Source organism: Marmota marmota, unplaced genomic scaffold, assembly GCF_001458135.2.
Source record: "Marmota marmota marmota unplaced genomic scaffold, marMar, whole genome shotgun sequence".
In the NCBI taxonomy this organism is placed as follows: domain Eukaryota; kingdom Metazoa; phylum Chordata; class Mammalia; order Rodentia; family Sciuridae; genus Marmota; species Marmota marmota.
Window position 1 is genome coordinate 44,623,201 of NW_026000108.1, and position 17,437 is coordinate 44,640,637.

A 17,437-nucleotide genomic window follows, 5' to 3' on the forward strand; every position below is an offset into this window, starting at 1 on the left:
AATGTGATTTTTCTTTTGCCCTAAGATAGATCTATAATTAACAAATATGGGTTGATTTAATTTGAAATGGATATCATATGCCTCCTGAAGCAAGCACCATTTCATTTTGCTTCTGACTTTTGGGGAATATAAATGTATAGGAATAAAAGATATTTGTACCAGCAAGCCCAATAATTAAAATACTTTTAAAAAATAAAAATGCCAAGAAAAAATAGGGAAAATAAGATAAAAAGCATATACAATATATTCATCTCAAAAGTAAACATAAAGTAATTTCATGGTATTCTTATTAATAGACTTGATCCCAGAGCATTTTTGTTTCATCTATTACCTGCCCTGGCTCCTTCCTCTTTGAAGAGGATGCTTTGTTGGATGCTTTTGAACAGCCTTACTTAGAAAACTCCAATAAGAAATTTTGCATAAGGAATTTGGGGGAAAAATGATTTTTTTCTTTACCAAATAAGAAGTCTCTTCTAAATTAGATTTTATTGGAAGAAATAATATTATTCCTATTGGAATATATATTTTCTGTATGTCCCTGGAACTGTGCATATACACAAAGGGAAAATATAAGCAGGTTGAACAAAATGTTATAAACTGAATTCTTACATCCTACCAGGTATGTTACATGTTCTCCATTCAATGAACTTATTTATAACATCTCACTTTTTAGGTGATATAATTGAGGGTGAAAGAAACTAAATAACTTTCACTAGTCCAACTCCAAATAGTCTTCCCTTAGATTACACATTTATAATTATTTTAATGTCATTTTGGATATTTCAATTCTAATAAACACTAAATTAAAATATTAATATTTGATGTTTAGGTTTAGAATACATTTTCTTAGGGAAACATTTTTCTTACTTCAAAAACAATTATGATGTTATAACATATTTGTATATGCTTGCATAATTCAGAGTGACTGCAAATGGGAAAAATAGCATTATAGAGGACAGGCCATTCCCTACATAACATTTGTTATTTTCTTGCATGTAATGGTGCATTTTTAAAATAAGGTTACATGTTTATGAAACATTAAAATGTCAATAAATTTCTAACTGGTCATGAATATTTGGAAATCTCTCAGTATTCATTATGTTTTCAATGGTAGTAAGACAATAAATTTTGAAAACATAAGTTACAAGTAGAAAATTAAATAATAGTATAAATTATTGGTCAAGTGATAATAATTCCTGCTCTGTTTTATGAGTTATCTGGCTCTACACTGGTGGATATATAAGATCTGAATGTGTGCAAAATAAATAATAATTCAAGATTTAAATTAGTTTTAAGGAATTTATGTGATTAAAATATAGGAATTTTGCTTTCTTATTTTTAAGTGATTGGAAATGATTTCTTATGAGATAATGCTGTGAAATAATTTTACACTGACATAAAGATTTCATAAAAGTTGCACTTTCGGAAATGTTGCAATGAAGCTCAGTCTTCACCCAGATTCCTTAGCAAATGATATTTTTCCACCGTTGCTCACTCATAACTTTCTCTTTGCTGCATGTAGATGTCAAGAACTGTGAAGTGTCTGGGATTTTATCCTGCTTGGAAGCTAACAAGTTAGCTTGTCATAGTTTCATAGATGCTGGCACAAGTTGAGAGACACTTGGGTCATTGACAAAGATTTTGTTACTGGTGACATAACAGGCAGCATTAACTGCATATGCCCATTGGTTCCTTTTGTTTTCAGTTATGGGGATAAAAATTAAAAAGCAGGCTCAAGTGAATTGTCCCAAACAGTGGGCCCTTATCATGACCGAATAATCAGAAACTTAGGAAATCCCTTATCTTATCAAAAAGACCCAGCTAAACCTTTCAATCTTTCTACCAAAGGGAGATATTACATTTATTATCCTGGGGATAAGAAACATCTGCCCTCTGCTGAGTGAAAACTCTACTTCTTTCATCCATGGCTATTTCCCATGCAAATTTCCTTGCAAAGACAGTATTGGATAAAATATTTCTCAAGACCTAGAAATGCAAACACCCAGAGAATTGTCTCTCAGCAATAAATACTCATTATCATTCTTCCTTTTGTGGACCATTGAAGATAATTCCAGACATAATACACCCCTTAGTTCTTAATTAGGTCAGTCATGCACATTTTACCAAAACAAAGATAACCACAGCACAACCATGAAAATCTGGAAATTGACATTAATACAATATTACCCTGAAGTTACAGATTTTATTCAGTATTAACTAACAGTCCTATAATATCCCTTTTTTCCCTTTATGTCCAAGACTTAATACAGAATCATGCATTGCATTATTATGTGTCTTTATTTTTTCTTTAGTCTGGTTCATTTCTCTAGTCTGTTAATATTTGTCATGACCTTGACTCTTTGAATGAATGTATAGTTTTCTATCTAGAGGACTCCCCTGATCTGGTTCTGTTGAGTGTATTTTCTCATATGCAGAATCACCTAGTGACTTTTCAGGAGAAATGCCACAGAATAATTGTGGGCCTGTTGGTGTGTCCCATCCTTCACTGGACTGGGATTCTGACTATATGTTTAAGTTATAATATTTTCTTCAAATTTTTATATTTAAAATTTGTATTTTCCTTGTGTTATATTTTAACTATTTGGGGAAAAATGACTAAAAATATATGTATAGTACGATGGATTATCATTTTATCTAGTGTGATAAAAGTTATTACTGTTGACATTTTTTGATATTTAAATATTCCTAAATTTAGCAAGTGAGACACTCCTAGATACTCCCCATCTCCTTGGCTTTACTACAGCCTTTTAATTCACACTATCTTCTCAGCTTCTCCAAAGGAATATGTTGAAAGAAAAGAAGAAATTAATTTTATCTATTGTTGTTTACATAAGTTTGTTTTTAAATATTTAAGCAAATAAATAATTGCAACAAAGTAAATGTCATTTACAGAAGATCCATAAATCAATAAAATGGGGTAGAAGTTATGATGTCCTACATTGGCTACAATTGTTTTATTATGGTTGTATGTAGATTTTAGTATTAAGGCCTCACTTTTTTTGAATTGTAGCTGATGCCAACTATTTTTGTCTCCTAGTTTTGTTACATTAGAGATGGCATTCTATTAAATCAATGAAATGCTGTTCAGGATAGTCCCAACGGCATAAAGTTTCTGAGAGAAAAACAGGAACCAGTGAGTTATCAGAAATAGTGTCTTTGAACCATGACAGGACATCATATTCCTTCAGCAGAATTGGGACAGTTGGGTCCCAAGAGTTGCAGATAAAACTCTGAGTAACTTAGACCTATAAAAAAAGATATGTTGGAAGTGACCTGATATCTCTTTAGGATTCCAATATGATTTTCTGACCATATATACAGTAAGCATGAAAGCAGACTTGCTTCTAAAGTGAACGCAAATCTTTTATCTTACCATATTCAACATGAATTGAAGCCTTGAAAAAGATACAGACACTACTTTCAAAAAGTGTTAATAAAGCACTAGTTTAGCACTTTGTGATTTAAGTAATAGTTTGAGGTATCTAAGCATGCTCATGCTACTTTTAAGTAAAAATATATCAAAGCAAAATGTAAATATCAAGATGTAATTGAAGAGACTTGTAAGTTATTGGCCTAGTTTCCAAAAGAAAACCTTTGAAAGAGGTGTGATTAGTGAATCCAGCTTGAGTGAAGCTCTCTAATCATTTGTGTGTACAGAATGTTGCTGAACCATAAATGTTTGAAAATATAGTGATTTATAGTAAAATGACACTGATAAATATCAACTGCTCAAAAATGTTAGATTTATTATTTCTTTATATACACATATATATTTTTAGATGTTGATGAACCTTTATTTTATTCACTTATTTATATGCTGTGCTGAGAATCTAACCCAGTGCCTCACACATGCTATGCAATCACTCTACCACTGAACCCCAACCACAGCCCCTATTATTTCCTTTTTTAAAAATTTCTTACATACATGACAATAATGGAGTGCATTACATTCATAATCATCCATTCACAGCAAAATTTTTCGTAACTCTGTATGTAGAGTATATTCACGCCAAATTATGCCATTATACATGAGCTCTCTTATTTTTTTATCACAATTCTTAGTACACTTTCATACCACAATTTATCATATCTCTGTTTGTATATAAGGTATGTTGACACCAAATTCACATCTTCATACGTGTATTTTGTATAATGATGACTGTCTCCTTCCACTATCCTTGCTGTTCCCCTTTGCCCTCCCTTTCCTCCCTTTACCTGCCACTCCTATTCCGATCTAGAGGTAATTTTCCACCCATGCTCTCCCCCACTACCCCACTTTGAGTGACCCCCTTTATAACAGAGAAAACATTTGGCATTTGATTTTTAGGGATTGGCTAACTTCACTTAGTATAATCTTCTCTAATACCATCCATTTCCTTGCAAATGCCATGATCTTATTCTTTCTTAGTGCTGAGTAATATTCCATTGTATGTAAATGCCACATTTTTTTTTATCCATTCATTCACTGAAGGACATCTAGGTTGGCTCCAGAGTTTAGTTATTGTGAATTGTGCTGCTATAAACATTGATGTGGCTGAGTCCTATAGTATGCTGTTTTTAGGTCCTTTGGGTATAGTCTGAGAAGAGGAATAGCTGGGTCAAATGTTGGTTTCATTCCCAGCTTTCAAAGGAATCTCCATACTTCTTTCCAAATTGGCTGCACTAATTTGCAGTCCCACCAGCAGTGTATGAGTGTACCTTTTTTTCTCATCCTCCCCAACACTTGTTGTTCTTTGTCTTCATAATGGCTGCCATTCTTACTGGGGTGAGATGGTATCTTAGAGTAGTTTTGACTTGCATTTCTCTGACTGCTAGAGATGATGAGCATTTTTTTTTTGTATATTTGTTGATTGATAGTATATCCTCTTCTGAGAAGTGTCTGTTCAAGTCCTTGACCCATTTATTGACTGGATTATTTGTGGGGTTTTTTTGGTGCTTATCTTGTTGAGCGCTTTATATACCCCAGAGATTAGAGCTCTATCTGATGTGGGAGGAGTAAAAATTTGTTCCCAGGATGTAGGCTCCCTGTTCACCACACAGATTATTTCTTTTGCTGAGAAAAAACTTTTTAGTTTGAATCCATCCCATTTGTTGATTCTTGATGTGACTATTTAGAATGTGATTTTGAAATATAAGGTAGTTATTTTCTTTATTACTTGAGATTTGGGTTAAGTATAAATCTGGCCAGGCAAACAATACTGTAATTTTCTTCAGTCACACAAAGCAATATGGGAAGCCAAACTCCGGCACATGTGTCCTGAACACAGAGAGTAATTTAATGTCATAAATAAATAAATAAATAAATTAAACAATTGGTTACTCTTTCTATAATCATATAGATATTGAAACTTCTATTTTAGTGAAGCCTTATTTAATTGAAAATAAAAATTATAATTAAATCATTTTTATAATTTTAGGTATTAATCCTGAAAAGTATGCAAACATAGAACTAAACTTACATACCACATAATTGTATGTGTCTTAATCTAGTTGTCTAAGTACTGTGAAGCTGAGACTTGTAGTAGTGCAGCTCATTACCCTCCCCTCACCCTGTTGATTGTCATTTTCTTTTTTCTCCTCTTCACTGACAATATTTACCATTTGGCTTATTCCCACCATCAGCCACTTTTTGTTTTTCTCAAGCAGCTTTGACAAAATTTGCCAAAATTATTTATTTCATAAAAAGAACTTGCATTTTTCTAATGATTTATTTGAGGAAATGTTTCATTGCCTTTTAGACAACTAAAATCAACATTCTATAGAGATAATATGTGTACCAACATTTATAGCAACAAAGTTTTCAATAGCCAACTTTTTCAGTCAGCTTAGACAAACTGATAGAGAAAATTTAGTACCTATACACTATAAAGTCTTATTCAGCCAGTAAGAACAATGAAATTATGTCATTTGCTGGTACATAGTTGGAACTGGAGAATATCATGCTAAGTGAATATCATGCTAACTGGAGAATATCATGCTAAGTCAAAGGTTGAATGTTTTCTCTCATATATAGGAGAGAGAGAGAGAGAGACAGTGAGAGAGAGAGAGAGAGAGAGAGAGAGAGAGAGAGAGATATTAAAAAAAAAGGAATCTCTTGAAGATGGAAAGAAGACCAATAGAGAAAGAAAACCAGGTCTAGACAGTTAAAAGGAGGATAAAAGGAGGGCATGGAGAAGTACGGTGGAAATCTAATATATAATTATTATGCATTAACTAAAATAATTATAATAACAGCAACAACAGAGAGATTAGTACAGTAGAGCAAACAGATCAGTGGGAAGAAAAAGGAGAGATAAAGGGAAGGTACTAGGGCATGAGGTTGATCAAATTGTTATGTGCATGTACAAGTACCACATATAGAATTCCACTATCATGTACAATGTATCCACATAAAAATAAATAAAGCATACACTGTTGATATGGATTTTATTACGAAAATGAATCAGAGTAAATAAATGAAGAAAATTCTCCTAAAATATAGTGTCATTATATGCAGAATAATAATTAGCTTGTTTCTCTGTCACTTTTGGTTTAAGGTCAATTCAACTCAGATGAACACTAGAGAATATAAGAGTAAAATCTGTGAATGTGCCATAACATGTTGGAAATGTTCCTGGTGAAAATATGAAATTATGCTGTGGATTTCTTAAGGACAAGGCAAATATTTCTTTGAACACAAACTCGGAAATTGGCTAAGAAATCAATAGAATGAAATAGGGTATTGGTTTCAAAACTAGATACTGGAGTTCTATAGAAATGCCTCTGACAAAGTTGCAACAGCATGCCAAAAATTTTCTTCAATCATACAGTGACCAGCTGCATTGAATCCAGGTATTTTTTTTTTTTTTTACAGTCAATCTAACTTCATGGCAATCTGTACTAGTCTGACACAAATTGTATTGAATTTGATTTTTTTGGCCACTTAGCTATGGTCATTTTCTTCATTTCTATCACTGTAACTTTTTATTGCTTTCCTGAAATAAACTGAACTTCCACTTTTGTATTGTTTGGAACACCGAGTCTACTATTAGCAAAAAAAAAAAAAAATATGGGGTAAAGAATATAATAGTGGCATTAGAGCAGATAATGCTAAGTGAAGTTATCCAATCCCCAGAAAAACAAATGCAGAATGTCTTCTCTGATATAAGGGGAGTGACTCATAATAGGGAAGAGAGGAAGAGCATGGGAAGAAGATTACCTCTATATAGGGAAGAGGGGTGGGAGGGAAAGGGAGGGAGGAAGGGAATTGCATGGATGGTGGAATTAGACCCTCATTGTTATATAAAATACATGCATGAAGATGTGAGGAAAAAAATAATGTTACCCTAGATTAGGTAGAGAGAAGTGACGGGAGGGGAGGGGAGGAGTTAGGGAGATAGGAAGGATAGTAGAATGAAACAGACATTATTATTACTGTGTGTATATACGTGACTGCATGACCAATGTGATTCTGCAACCTGTAAACTCAGAAAAATGAGAAATTATATCCCATCTGATTCAAATGTATGATATGTCAAGATCATTGTACTGTCACGTGTAACTAAAAACAAATAAAAATAAATAAAATGGTAAATTTAAATTATGTTTTAAATTTAAAAAACAATATAATAGTGGTTAATTAATACTAAAAAATACTTCAATTTCTTATTGTTATTCTGATTATTATTTAAATTCAAAGTTACATGATAGATTAAAAAGATTTATGAAATTGCTTTTTGTTCATTGAAAACATTAGTTATACAAAAGCAATACATAGAAAATTCTCTGAGATTATCATTTGTCTAAACTATAAAGCTTCTTCCATTTGTATCTTGTACTCAAAGATTCCTGCAAATTTTTCTAAATTAAATCAAAGTAATATTTCATGAAATATTTTTGGATTCAATTCCAGTAATTTAATAATTTCCAGTTATAATTTATTTAGTTATATGGTGATTATGATGATGATGATGATGATACTTTAGAATTCATTTATCTCCAAATCCTAAAAGACACAAAGTTGTTTTAGTTAAGAGCATTCTGAACATTTAAAGCAGCCTCTCTAAAATTATTTAGGGTGGGTTTTTATCCTCCAGCTTAGTTACTAAACCTTAATGGACAAGTTATTTAATTTTCTTGTTCAAATAACCTAATATTTTTGGAGTCCCACTTTTGATGTTTGATAAATTTTACAAGATTAAATAAGTGATAGTCTATAATATATTGAGTATATTTTAAATGATCAATAAGTAGGAGTTCTTGCAAATCTCATATCATCATCACTAACTTAATCATAATACATAAATATCCTTTCTAAATATTCCTTGAGAGGCTCATGATACTAAGTAAAAGACAAAGATAGGTTTACAAGCCCATTTCCACTGAAATCAGTTAAATTCTAATGTTAGCACATTGTATTTTTCTAAATCCATTCTGTACTGTCAAATATGTATGTAATTGATATTCATTTCCTGCTCTGGAGTAACCATGTTCGTCAATAAAAAGCTATTATGCAAGACAAGAATGGTGGGTGGAAAGTCTCAAAATAGTTTGTATATTATGTTTCCATCCATCAAGGTAAAAGCAGAGAAATGCAAAACACATTTTATTACCTGACAAGCACTATGTGATGTCTAACACTACTGCATACAAAAATCATATTTTATTAGCATAAGTTAATATAAGGAAATGACATTTGTGGTATAGCATGATTTGTAAAGTGTATATTCCTTCTATGTGCATATATTCATAGTCACACTTTATTGCTCTTAGAGACTATGGGAAATCTATTGGACTGGCTGATAAATGGTTTATAGGCATTTATTAATGCTGTAAACATTTTTGACAATTCACTATATATCAAAGAAGTAATTAGGTTGTATGTATCCACAAGAAGCTATACATGTTCCCTGATCATAATAGCTAGAAGCTAAGAAAGATTGCTATTGAAGTAATGCTATGGACAGTAGCTTGATCAAATTTTTATTGTATTTAATGCAATCCTACTCATGGGCCAAAAAAACTTTGCTTATGTGCATGTGTCTGTTTGTGTCTGTTGTTGGGTGGGTGGAAAGGATTAGGAGACAAAAACAAAACAAAACAAAGGAAACTTCACCAAATGTTTTTCACAGTGAACATATACACATCAATACGATGAATAGCCATGCTTTAAACAGGGCTTTTATTTTGATGTAGTTCTGCAGAGACTGAATGTGGAGAGATGAATAGCAATGAAAGTGGAAAATGCTTTAATACCAGCTTAAGTTGTTTGGGCTTTGTTTTTTAGTTATGTAAAATTATAGAAATATTACAGAAAATTCATTCAATCATTCAGAATTATTAAGTCAAAAATTATTTGCAGAATACTTAGTAAGTTCCAGGCATTGTCTAAAAGCTGCAAACATAATGCTAATCAAATACTAACGCAGTTATTGTTCTTGCATAGCTTACAATCTATTGGGGGAAATCAGAAAGGAATGAAAAAATCCTCATAAATATACACATATAAATGTATAATTTAAAATGGGGAAAAATTGATATGGCAACACATATCAATCAATCAATGGTTAAGAAGTCGGTAAGTGGGCGTTCAACATGGATCTTGAGAATATTAAGACTTAACCAAGGAAAGAGGATGACAATGAGATGGACAATTTTTTTCAAGGAGAATAATGTGTTTGTATAGTTAGTTGATGAATATGACAAGTTTGAAAAATGGGTCCAAATCCAGACTAACTGTGACCTAGGCCATGAAGAAAGTCAGTTAGACACCCAAGCATAAGGTCTTGATAAGTATTGTGGAGTATATGCATTTTCTTTTGCTTTTAAAGAACTTATTAAATAATTATTATAGTAGTAAAACAAAGAAATGAGTAAACAATTCTATATGGAGTGAGGGAAAGAACCATGCTCTGTGTTACTCCCTCATTTTGGTGAGAACACCGACATCTTGGTGCCTTCATTCCCTGAAAAACAGAACACTGAGAAATGATAAGACCTGGAAGGAGACAGAATGGTGTTGTAGAATGAAAATTTGATAATAATGTAGGCAATATTTGGACATGGGAAATGAGACAGCTGTGAAAGGGGTACAATAGTTGATGAGGCTATTTTTAGTTTTCTTTAATGTGTAACAAATTACTTCCAAGTTTGTAATTTAAAAATATTGGGTTTTTTTTCCCTCATATTTTTCTGTTTTAGAAATTAGGGGGATAGCAGGGATGGCTCATAACTGCTTCACAAAGTCTTGAACCTGAAGTAAGATAACCTGTTTCTCTCCACTCTCCCTCTCTCTCCACCACCTTTCCCACATCTATGTTGGAATTACCCTCAGCATGGCAGTCTCAAATATTTGATTTCTTATGTGGATGTTCAGTGCTCTGAGAAGGAAGCAGAGACTGATGGTTTTCTGAAAGAATACAGTGTGGTGTGATTATTGGTTGTGTTGTTAGAATCCCATAAATGAAATATCATCAAACAGTATATGAATCATTCCTTAACTCTTATTGCATTACTCATTTTTTACTGGAAAAGATTATAAACCTGACAAAATCTTCCTTGAACTATTTTCACAGTTACCATTTGAAATAATTTTAAAATAAAAAAAGAATCATGCTAATGGTGGATTATAACATACTGAATTGCTACATTCCCTGAGTCCATAGGAGAAGGACTATGTGGTAATGTGGAGACAAAATTCTTCCTTACACAAGACTGAAGACTAATAATGAAAAGAGAACAATAAAATTAGAAAATAATCATGTTATAATCACTAATCTTGGAATTGACTCAGGCAAAAGCTATTAGTTAAATCTGATTGTGGTATAAAATATTCACCTGTGTTCTCCAAATGTCATCTCATAGATCACCTACTAGTTTCAAAAGGTAAAAACTAATTTTAAAATGAAACAATCTAAACCTCACATTAATCATGTGTTCAAACAGCATTCCGTGCTTTCAGTTTTAGCTAGGAGATGTAAAGAGTTGGAAAGAACATTTCACTTACTCATAAAATGAGAAAGAAAAAAAAGTACAGTGAACAGAAAACTAATTACTTTTTCTAAACCTATCAGAGAACCAAGTTCACAAGGGCAACCAACTAACTTGAAATCTTAAGGCTAACAGGCACATAGAGGGAGAAACAGGACCCAAGCTTTGACTGGGACAGGAGACCACAGTACCTTATAAACTTTAATTATTTAAAGTCAAATGTGGGCAAGAGAGCATGAATCTTATTATTAGTTGAATTATATACACTTAAAATATTTACATCTAAGTCCTAGTTCACAGCAACACACAATGTGACTTTATTTGGAAATCAGATTTTTACAGAAATAATCAAGGTAAAATGAGACTGTTTGGGTGAGCCCTGAGTCAATAAAACTGATGTTGCTATAAAAAGGAGTTTATGGATACAGAGACACTCAGGGATGGGGGGGGTGATGTGAAGAAGCATAAGGATGTTCATTTGCAAGCCAAAGAGAAAGACACAGAACAGACACTTCTCTCATAGTCTTCAGAAGGAAACAGTCCTGTTGACACCTTAGCTTGAGACTTCTCCCCTCCAGAATGTGGGACAATACATTTCTGTGCTTAAGCCAAAGTCCTATCAAACCTTTCCTGATATAAAGCAACATAGAAATGCTGACATAGAGCGGTCTTTCACTTTCATGCAGACTTTTAGAGGGAGAAACAGGACATATTCCCACAGAGAAAATCAAGGAGATCCTGAGAAATGCTTCTGCTGAGTGGAGAATAGAAAGGGCAGCAGCTTTAAGATTCAAACCAGATCATCCCCTATTTCCCATATGGTACAAAAGCCATATTTTGTTTGAGCAAATAACCAAACTTGCTGCATCAGGGTTCTATGAAAAGCCCATTGCAGTCAGGGGGAGGAGCATTGCTGAGCAACGGAACGCTTAGCTCTGTCCCCCTTATCATCCTAAGGAACAGAAACATTTATCCATAGCTTGGAGGGCACCCAAACTGCAACACTGTTGATAGAAACTGGGAAAGAATGACGGGGGGAATATATAAGGTCCAGCATTTTCCCTGCAGGAGTGGCTGAAACATCTATGAAAGCTATCCCCCTAAGATGCTGGTTCACAGTGCTTGTCTGAAAGCTAAATGAAATGTCAGAGAATATCATCCTTCCACATCCCTCCAATGAACAAACAAACCTCAAATAAAAATAAAAATAAAAACAGTGAAATAGAGCTGGATGGACTGAGGCAGAATCTCTCTGAGAGAAACACAAAGTGAAGATCCAAAGTCAATTTGGGAGCCAAACATAAGGCATAAGTAAGTATCACTAGAGGGATTTGTTTCTTTGGGCACTGCTCAATACCATAGTAGCAGCAACTTTCAAACACAACCACCTTCTGACTAGATCAGCTGAAGCCCCAAAATTAATTACCTTGCAATTAAAAAAATGCTAATTTTCAAACAGAAAAAAAATATATATTTTCTTCAATATCTATTATTTTATCTGTCTAGCTTTCAACAGCAAAAATTTTCAAGGCATATAAAAAAGTACACCAGAGAGCTAATTACAAAGTCTGGACTCATGTATACACATGTTAGAAATTATCAGACAGGGAACTTAAAATAACTAACTTTAATACACTGAAAGCTTTAGTGAAAAAGTAACGTGCATGAAAAATCAGACAAGAATGTTAACAGAGAGTTGGAAATTATAAGAGCAACCAAGTAATCAACATTAATATTACCAATGATAAATCAGAACATCTATCATATATTCTGCTCTATGATATTTCCCCCAAAATCATAAATTCATGTGATAAGGAGAAAACATCAGAAAAACACAAATTAAATATTTTTAAAAATACCTAGACATTTTTTTTCTTTCCAAAAGTGTTAAGGTCATAATGAACAAGAAAAGATAAACTCTATAGAAAGGAGTAGACTTAAGAGACACAATGACTGAAGTCACGATGATATCCTGGATGAGATCTTTGAAGACAGAAGAAGAACCTTAATGTGAAAACTGGCCAAATTAGAATGAGCCTGTACTATACATAAAGACATTAAAATTATTGGGATCAAATTGAAACTTATGTGGTAACTCTGCACTACCTTTACAACTTTCTAAATTATTATAATTATGCAAATATATAAATAATTGCAAAATGAAAGTCTATTCAAAATTTTTAATATGGAAGTGGTATAAGTTTACATCATATACCTCCTACGCTGATATAATAGTGTATAACTCTACCTATACAATATTTTATTCAAAAATTCTAGCATGGAAAATAATAACAATCATCTGTAATCACAGAGAAATAATAAAATAAATATAGGTTTGACCTATTCTATTGGACAACTGGTCTAAAGTTTTGGGAGAAAAGAGAAATACTAAAATGTACAAAGTGTAAAAAAATCAGAATTTAAAAAAATCAAAAAGTTGTGGGGTGTGTTAGTTTCCTAGGGCAGCCATACTAAAATATCTATAATTTAGTGGCATAAAACAATATGTTATTATCTCATAGATTTGGATATAGTCTAAAAATCAAGGTGTTAGAGCCATCCTTCCATTGTTTGCTATAGAGAAGAATTCTTTCTTGTCTCTTCCAGATCCTGGTGGCTCCAGGTGTTCTCTTGCCTTTGGTTACATCATCCCAGTTTTTACCTCTGTCTTATATGGTCTTTAAGTCTATATTGTCTCTTTTGTCTCCTATACACACACTTATCATTGTATTTAGAACACACAGATAATCCAGTGTAATATTATCTCAAAATACTTAATTTTTCCTGAAGAGACTGTTTTGTCCAAATAAGATCACATCCATAGGATATGGGATGCTGTCATATCTTTTGGGGATCACCATACAACCTACCCTAGGGAGAAATTTAAAGATAGTAGATATGTTCATATAACATGTTAACATTGGTATGATCAAGTTGAAGGTTATGTGATAACTCTCCATCTATTACAATTACAAAATACTAGAAAAGCAACTTAAATGAAAAAATATTTACTTTGGCTCATGGTTTTGGATATTTCAGTCTATGGTTGAACCCATTAATTTTAGGTCTGTGATAAGCCAGTACATCATAGTAGGAATGCATAGCAAAACAAGTTGCAAAGTTCTTGAGGAGTGATATTTTCTCTTATTCTTGATATTCTGTAACTTAAATTCTATGATATAAAACAAATAACATTGTAACACTATGATATAATGTCAATGTACTTTACATTACATAACAAGGGAATAGGCAACAGATGAAAGCAAATACACACATACAAATAGATGTTTATAAGAAAGAAAGAAGGAAACATGACAATTATTCCTTATTTCTGTAGCTGGTGATATGGTTGTAAGTGGTCTTTAAACCTCCCTTCTTCAAACATTTATTCTCTCATCATTTGCCTTCAGCAATCTCTCAACAGGTTGTGATTCTTTTCTTGGTAGAGCGATTCAAATCCTTATTCCTGAAAGGTCTGGGTCACTCTCAGTCCTATCTGAATTATGCTATTACACTTTTCCATTGATTTTGATCACAGGACATGGAAATACTAAAGAAGCCCAAAGTATCTCCAATACTTAGGCTTAGTAGCCCTTAACACCTCCATTATGTAGTAGTAGTCCAATTTCCTTTTGGTAATCAGAATACATCACCCCAACCAGTTCAATAACTTCTTTTTTTTGCCTGCTAAGAGGTATTAAAAAATCAAGAATAGCTGCACAATAGTTTTAATTTCCAACTAAATGGAGTCATATTTCTGTCTCTTGGTCGAAGCCTCTCCACATTGAAACTAAATCCTCTAGGCCACCAGAGTACAAGGTCCTATGAATAGCAGACATTTGCCAGTGGGTAATCAGGGGTAACAGTGACAGGTACCAATCCTGTTTCTGCCGCTGATTTCTGAACCCATGAATCCTGCCTATCAAAGAAGTAACACTATATACTAGATGCTGATTCAAAGCATATATTACCTTCTGGAAAACCTTGTCCCATTCCTGAAGTTTAAGCCACCTAGTTGGTGCTACAACTGAGCTTTTAAAATGTCCTTTTTACTATTCTATCAAGCAAGTTGCTTCAGGTTTGGAGGAATCATAATAAGATCAGTGAATGTCATGAGTATAGGTCCATTGATGAATTTCTTCTGCTGTGAAGTGACTTCCTTGATTAAAAGCAAAGTTGTGTGAAATATCATGATGGGGAAAAGGCATGATGGATGCTACTTTTGGCAGAAGCATTACATGCAGAGAAAGTAAATCCATATCTAGAGTAGATGTGTATTCCAGTAAGGACAAAATATTGCCTTTTTCCATAATGGACACAGTCCAAGGTAGTCAAACTGCCACTAGAAAACTAGCTTATCATTCTGGGAATTGGTGACTTATTGGAGCTCAGCATTGGTTTTAACTGCTGGCAGACTGGACATTGAGCAGTGGTCATAGTGATATTGGTTTTGATCAGTGTAAGTTCACATGACTGAATTTACATATAAGCTCTAATGCCACTATGTTAGCCACAATTTTTATGTGGCAATTGGACAATAACAATAGAAACTGGGGAAAGAAGCATACAGAATGAGTTATCCTATCCATTTTCCTATTAAATTTTTCTTCTGCTGAGGTCACTGTTTGTTGAATATTCACACTGACACATATATCTTCACATTTGTCACCCACAGACTGAAAACTGCATAGTTCTTTCTCAAATTTTTCTAAAGGAGAATTTTTTTCCTTGATGAGGAAATTATTTTATACCAATTTTCCAATCACATTCCTCTCAATTCCCTGGCCATCCAAGAAAATCACTGTCTATAGCCCATGAATGAATATATAATACCAGGTATGAATATTTCTCCTTTGAAGCAAAGGATATAATTAAGTGCACAGTCTGCAGTTCTATTCATTTCAAGGACTCCCATTCATTGTTATGATTCAGGGATGTCCCGGAGAGAGACTATTGTGGTATGACTGTCCATTTTCAGTCGCTGCTTGCATATTGTACAGAACCATCTGTAAACCATGCCTAAGTTTTCTATTCCTTTGTGAATTGATCATGGTGGATTCCCCATGAGGCCAGTGATATAGAGTGGGAGACAGAAGGCAGTGTAGCAGGAGTGCACATGGGCATTTGGGCCACTTCTTCATATAATGCAGTTGTTCCTCAGGGCCTGCTGTGTCCCTATCACATGTATGCCTCTTCTATCTGATGATATAATGCTGCTGTGTATGCTTAACTTTATGCCTTGACAGCACCCAGTTCATGATGGGCAACCCAGGTCACATGGTAACCTAGTGACCCATGATTACATGTTTACTCTCAGTTGGGCCCAACAGCAGGTCGATGTGCTATCTCTTAAAAGTAATACAGTCGTTTACAGAGTTGTGGTTCATATTGCTAGGAGCTTATACTGTGATTCACTATGGAAGCCTGCAAGAAGCTCTTCAGACTCTTCTGAAGTTTGAGAATTATGTAAAGTAGAAGAAGAAAACAACCAGTAACTCACACACCAGTCAATTTTGCTAAGTCTCTTCCAACTTTGAGTCATGCGTATTTTGAGCACTTCACATTTTTAAATCATACTCTATGAATTAATATATATTTTCATTTTGGTTTTAATTATTTTTATTTCCATGTTAATGGATATTTTAATGGTAGCATCGTTTGCTTTTATAAATTAACAAATATATTTACATCGATTATTTTCCATCTGTTCTAATTCTCTTATAATATTTATCTCTCTTAAAAGAGGAAGATGTCACAATATTTGCAACGTTTGAAATGGAAAAAATATCATTCTGTCAAATAAGTGCTACAAAATGAAAAACAAACAAATCAAACAAAAAGTCAAAAGTCCTCATTTTGAGTGATTGGGGCAGATTATGACTGTTGCAGAATTATGAAGCGCTAACACTCTTCTCATTGCACTTTCATTTCCACTCAATTATGTCATGACTATCTTTAGTTATAAAATGTTCCTGGTACCTAACTGATTCCTTTTGTTTCTGAGATGCTTGAAAGGCCAGTAAGGGAAAACAAAAAACATAAACAAAACAAAACGAAACAAAAACAACAAAAAAACACCTGAGCTGAAAAAAAAAAAATGAAAAAGTACCTAGTGGGGAAATTATCTGAAAGTATGGTAATACTTATTGGACAAAACAAAGTTGAATTTTACTTTGGGTATTTCTGTTGAATACATGGGATCATTAAAGGGAGAAATTTTTATTTTTATTTTTTTCTGTAAATGGTCTCCTGTACACTAAGAACAGAAGAAATGAATATTGTATTATTTAAAAAGTAATATAGATATGTTTGATACAACAGTGTGTGGTGTGACAATATTTAAAATAGTTGCTGAAAATCTTTGTAGGATCAAGAATGGAAGGCCTTAAGAATGAGAATTTAGATTTAATTTTTGAGAAAAAAGTAAAGTGTTTCATAACTTAAAAAC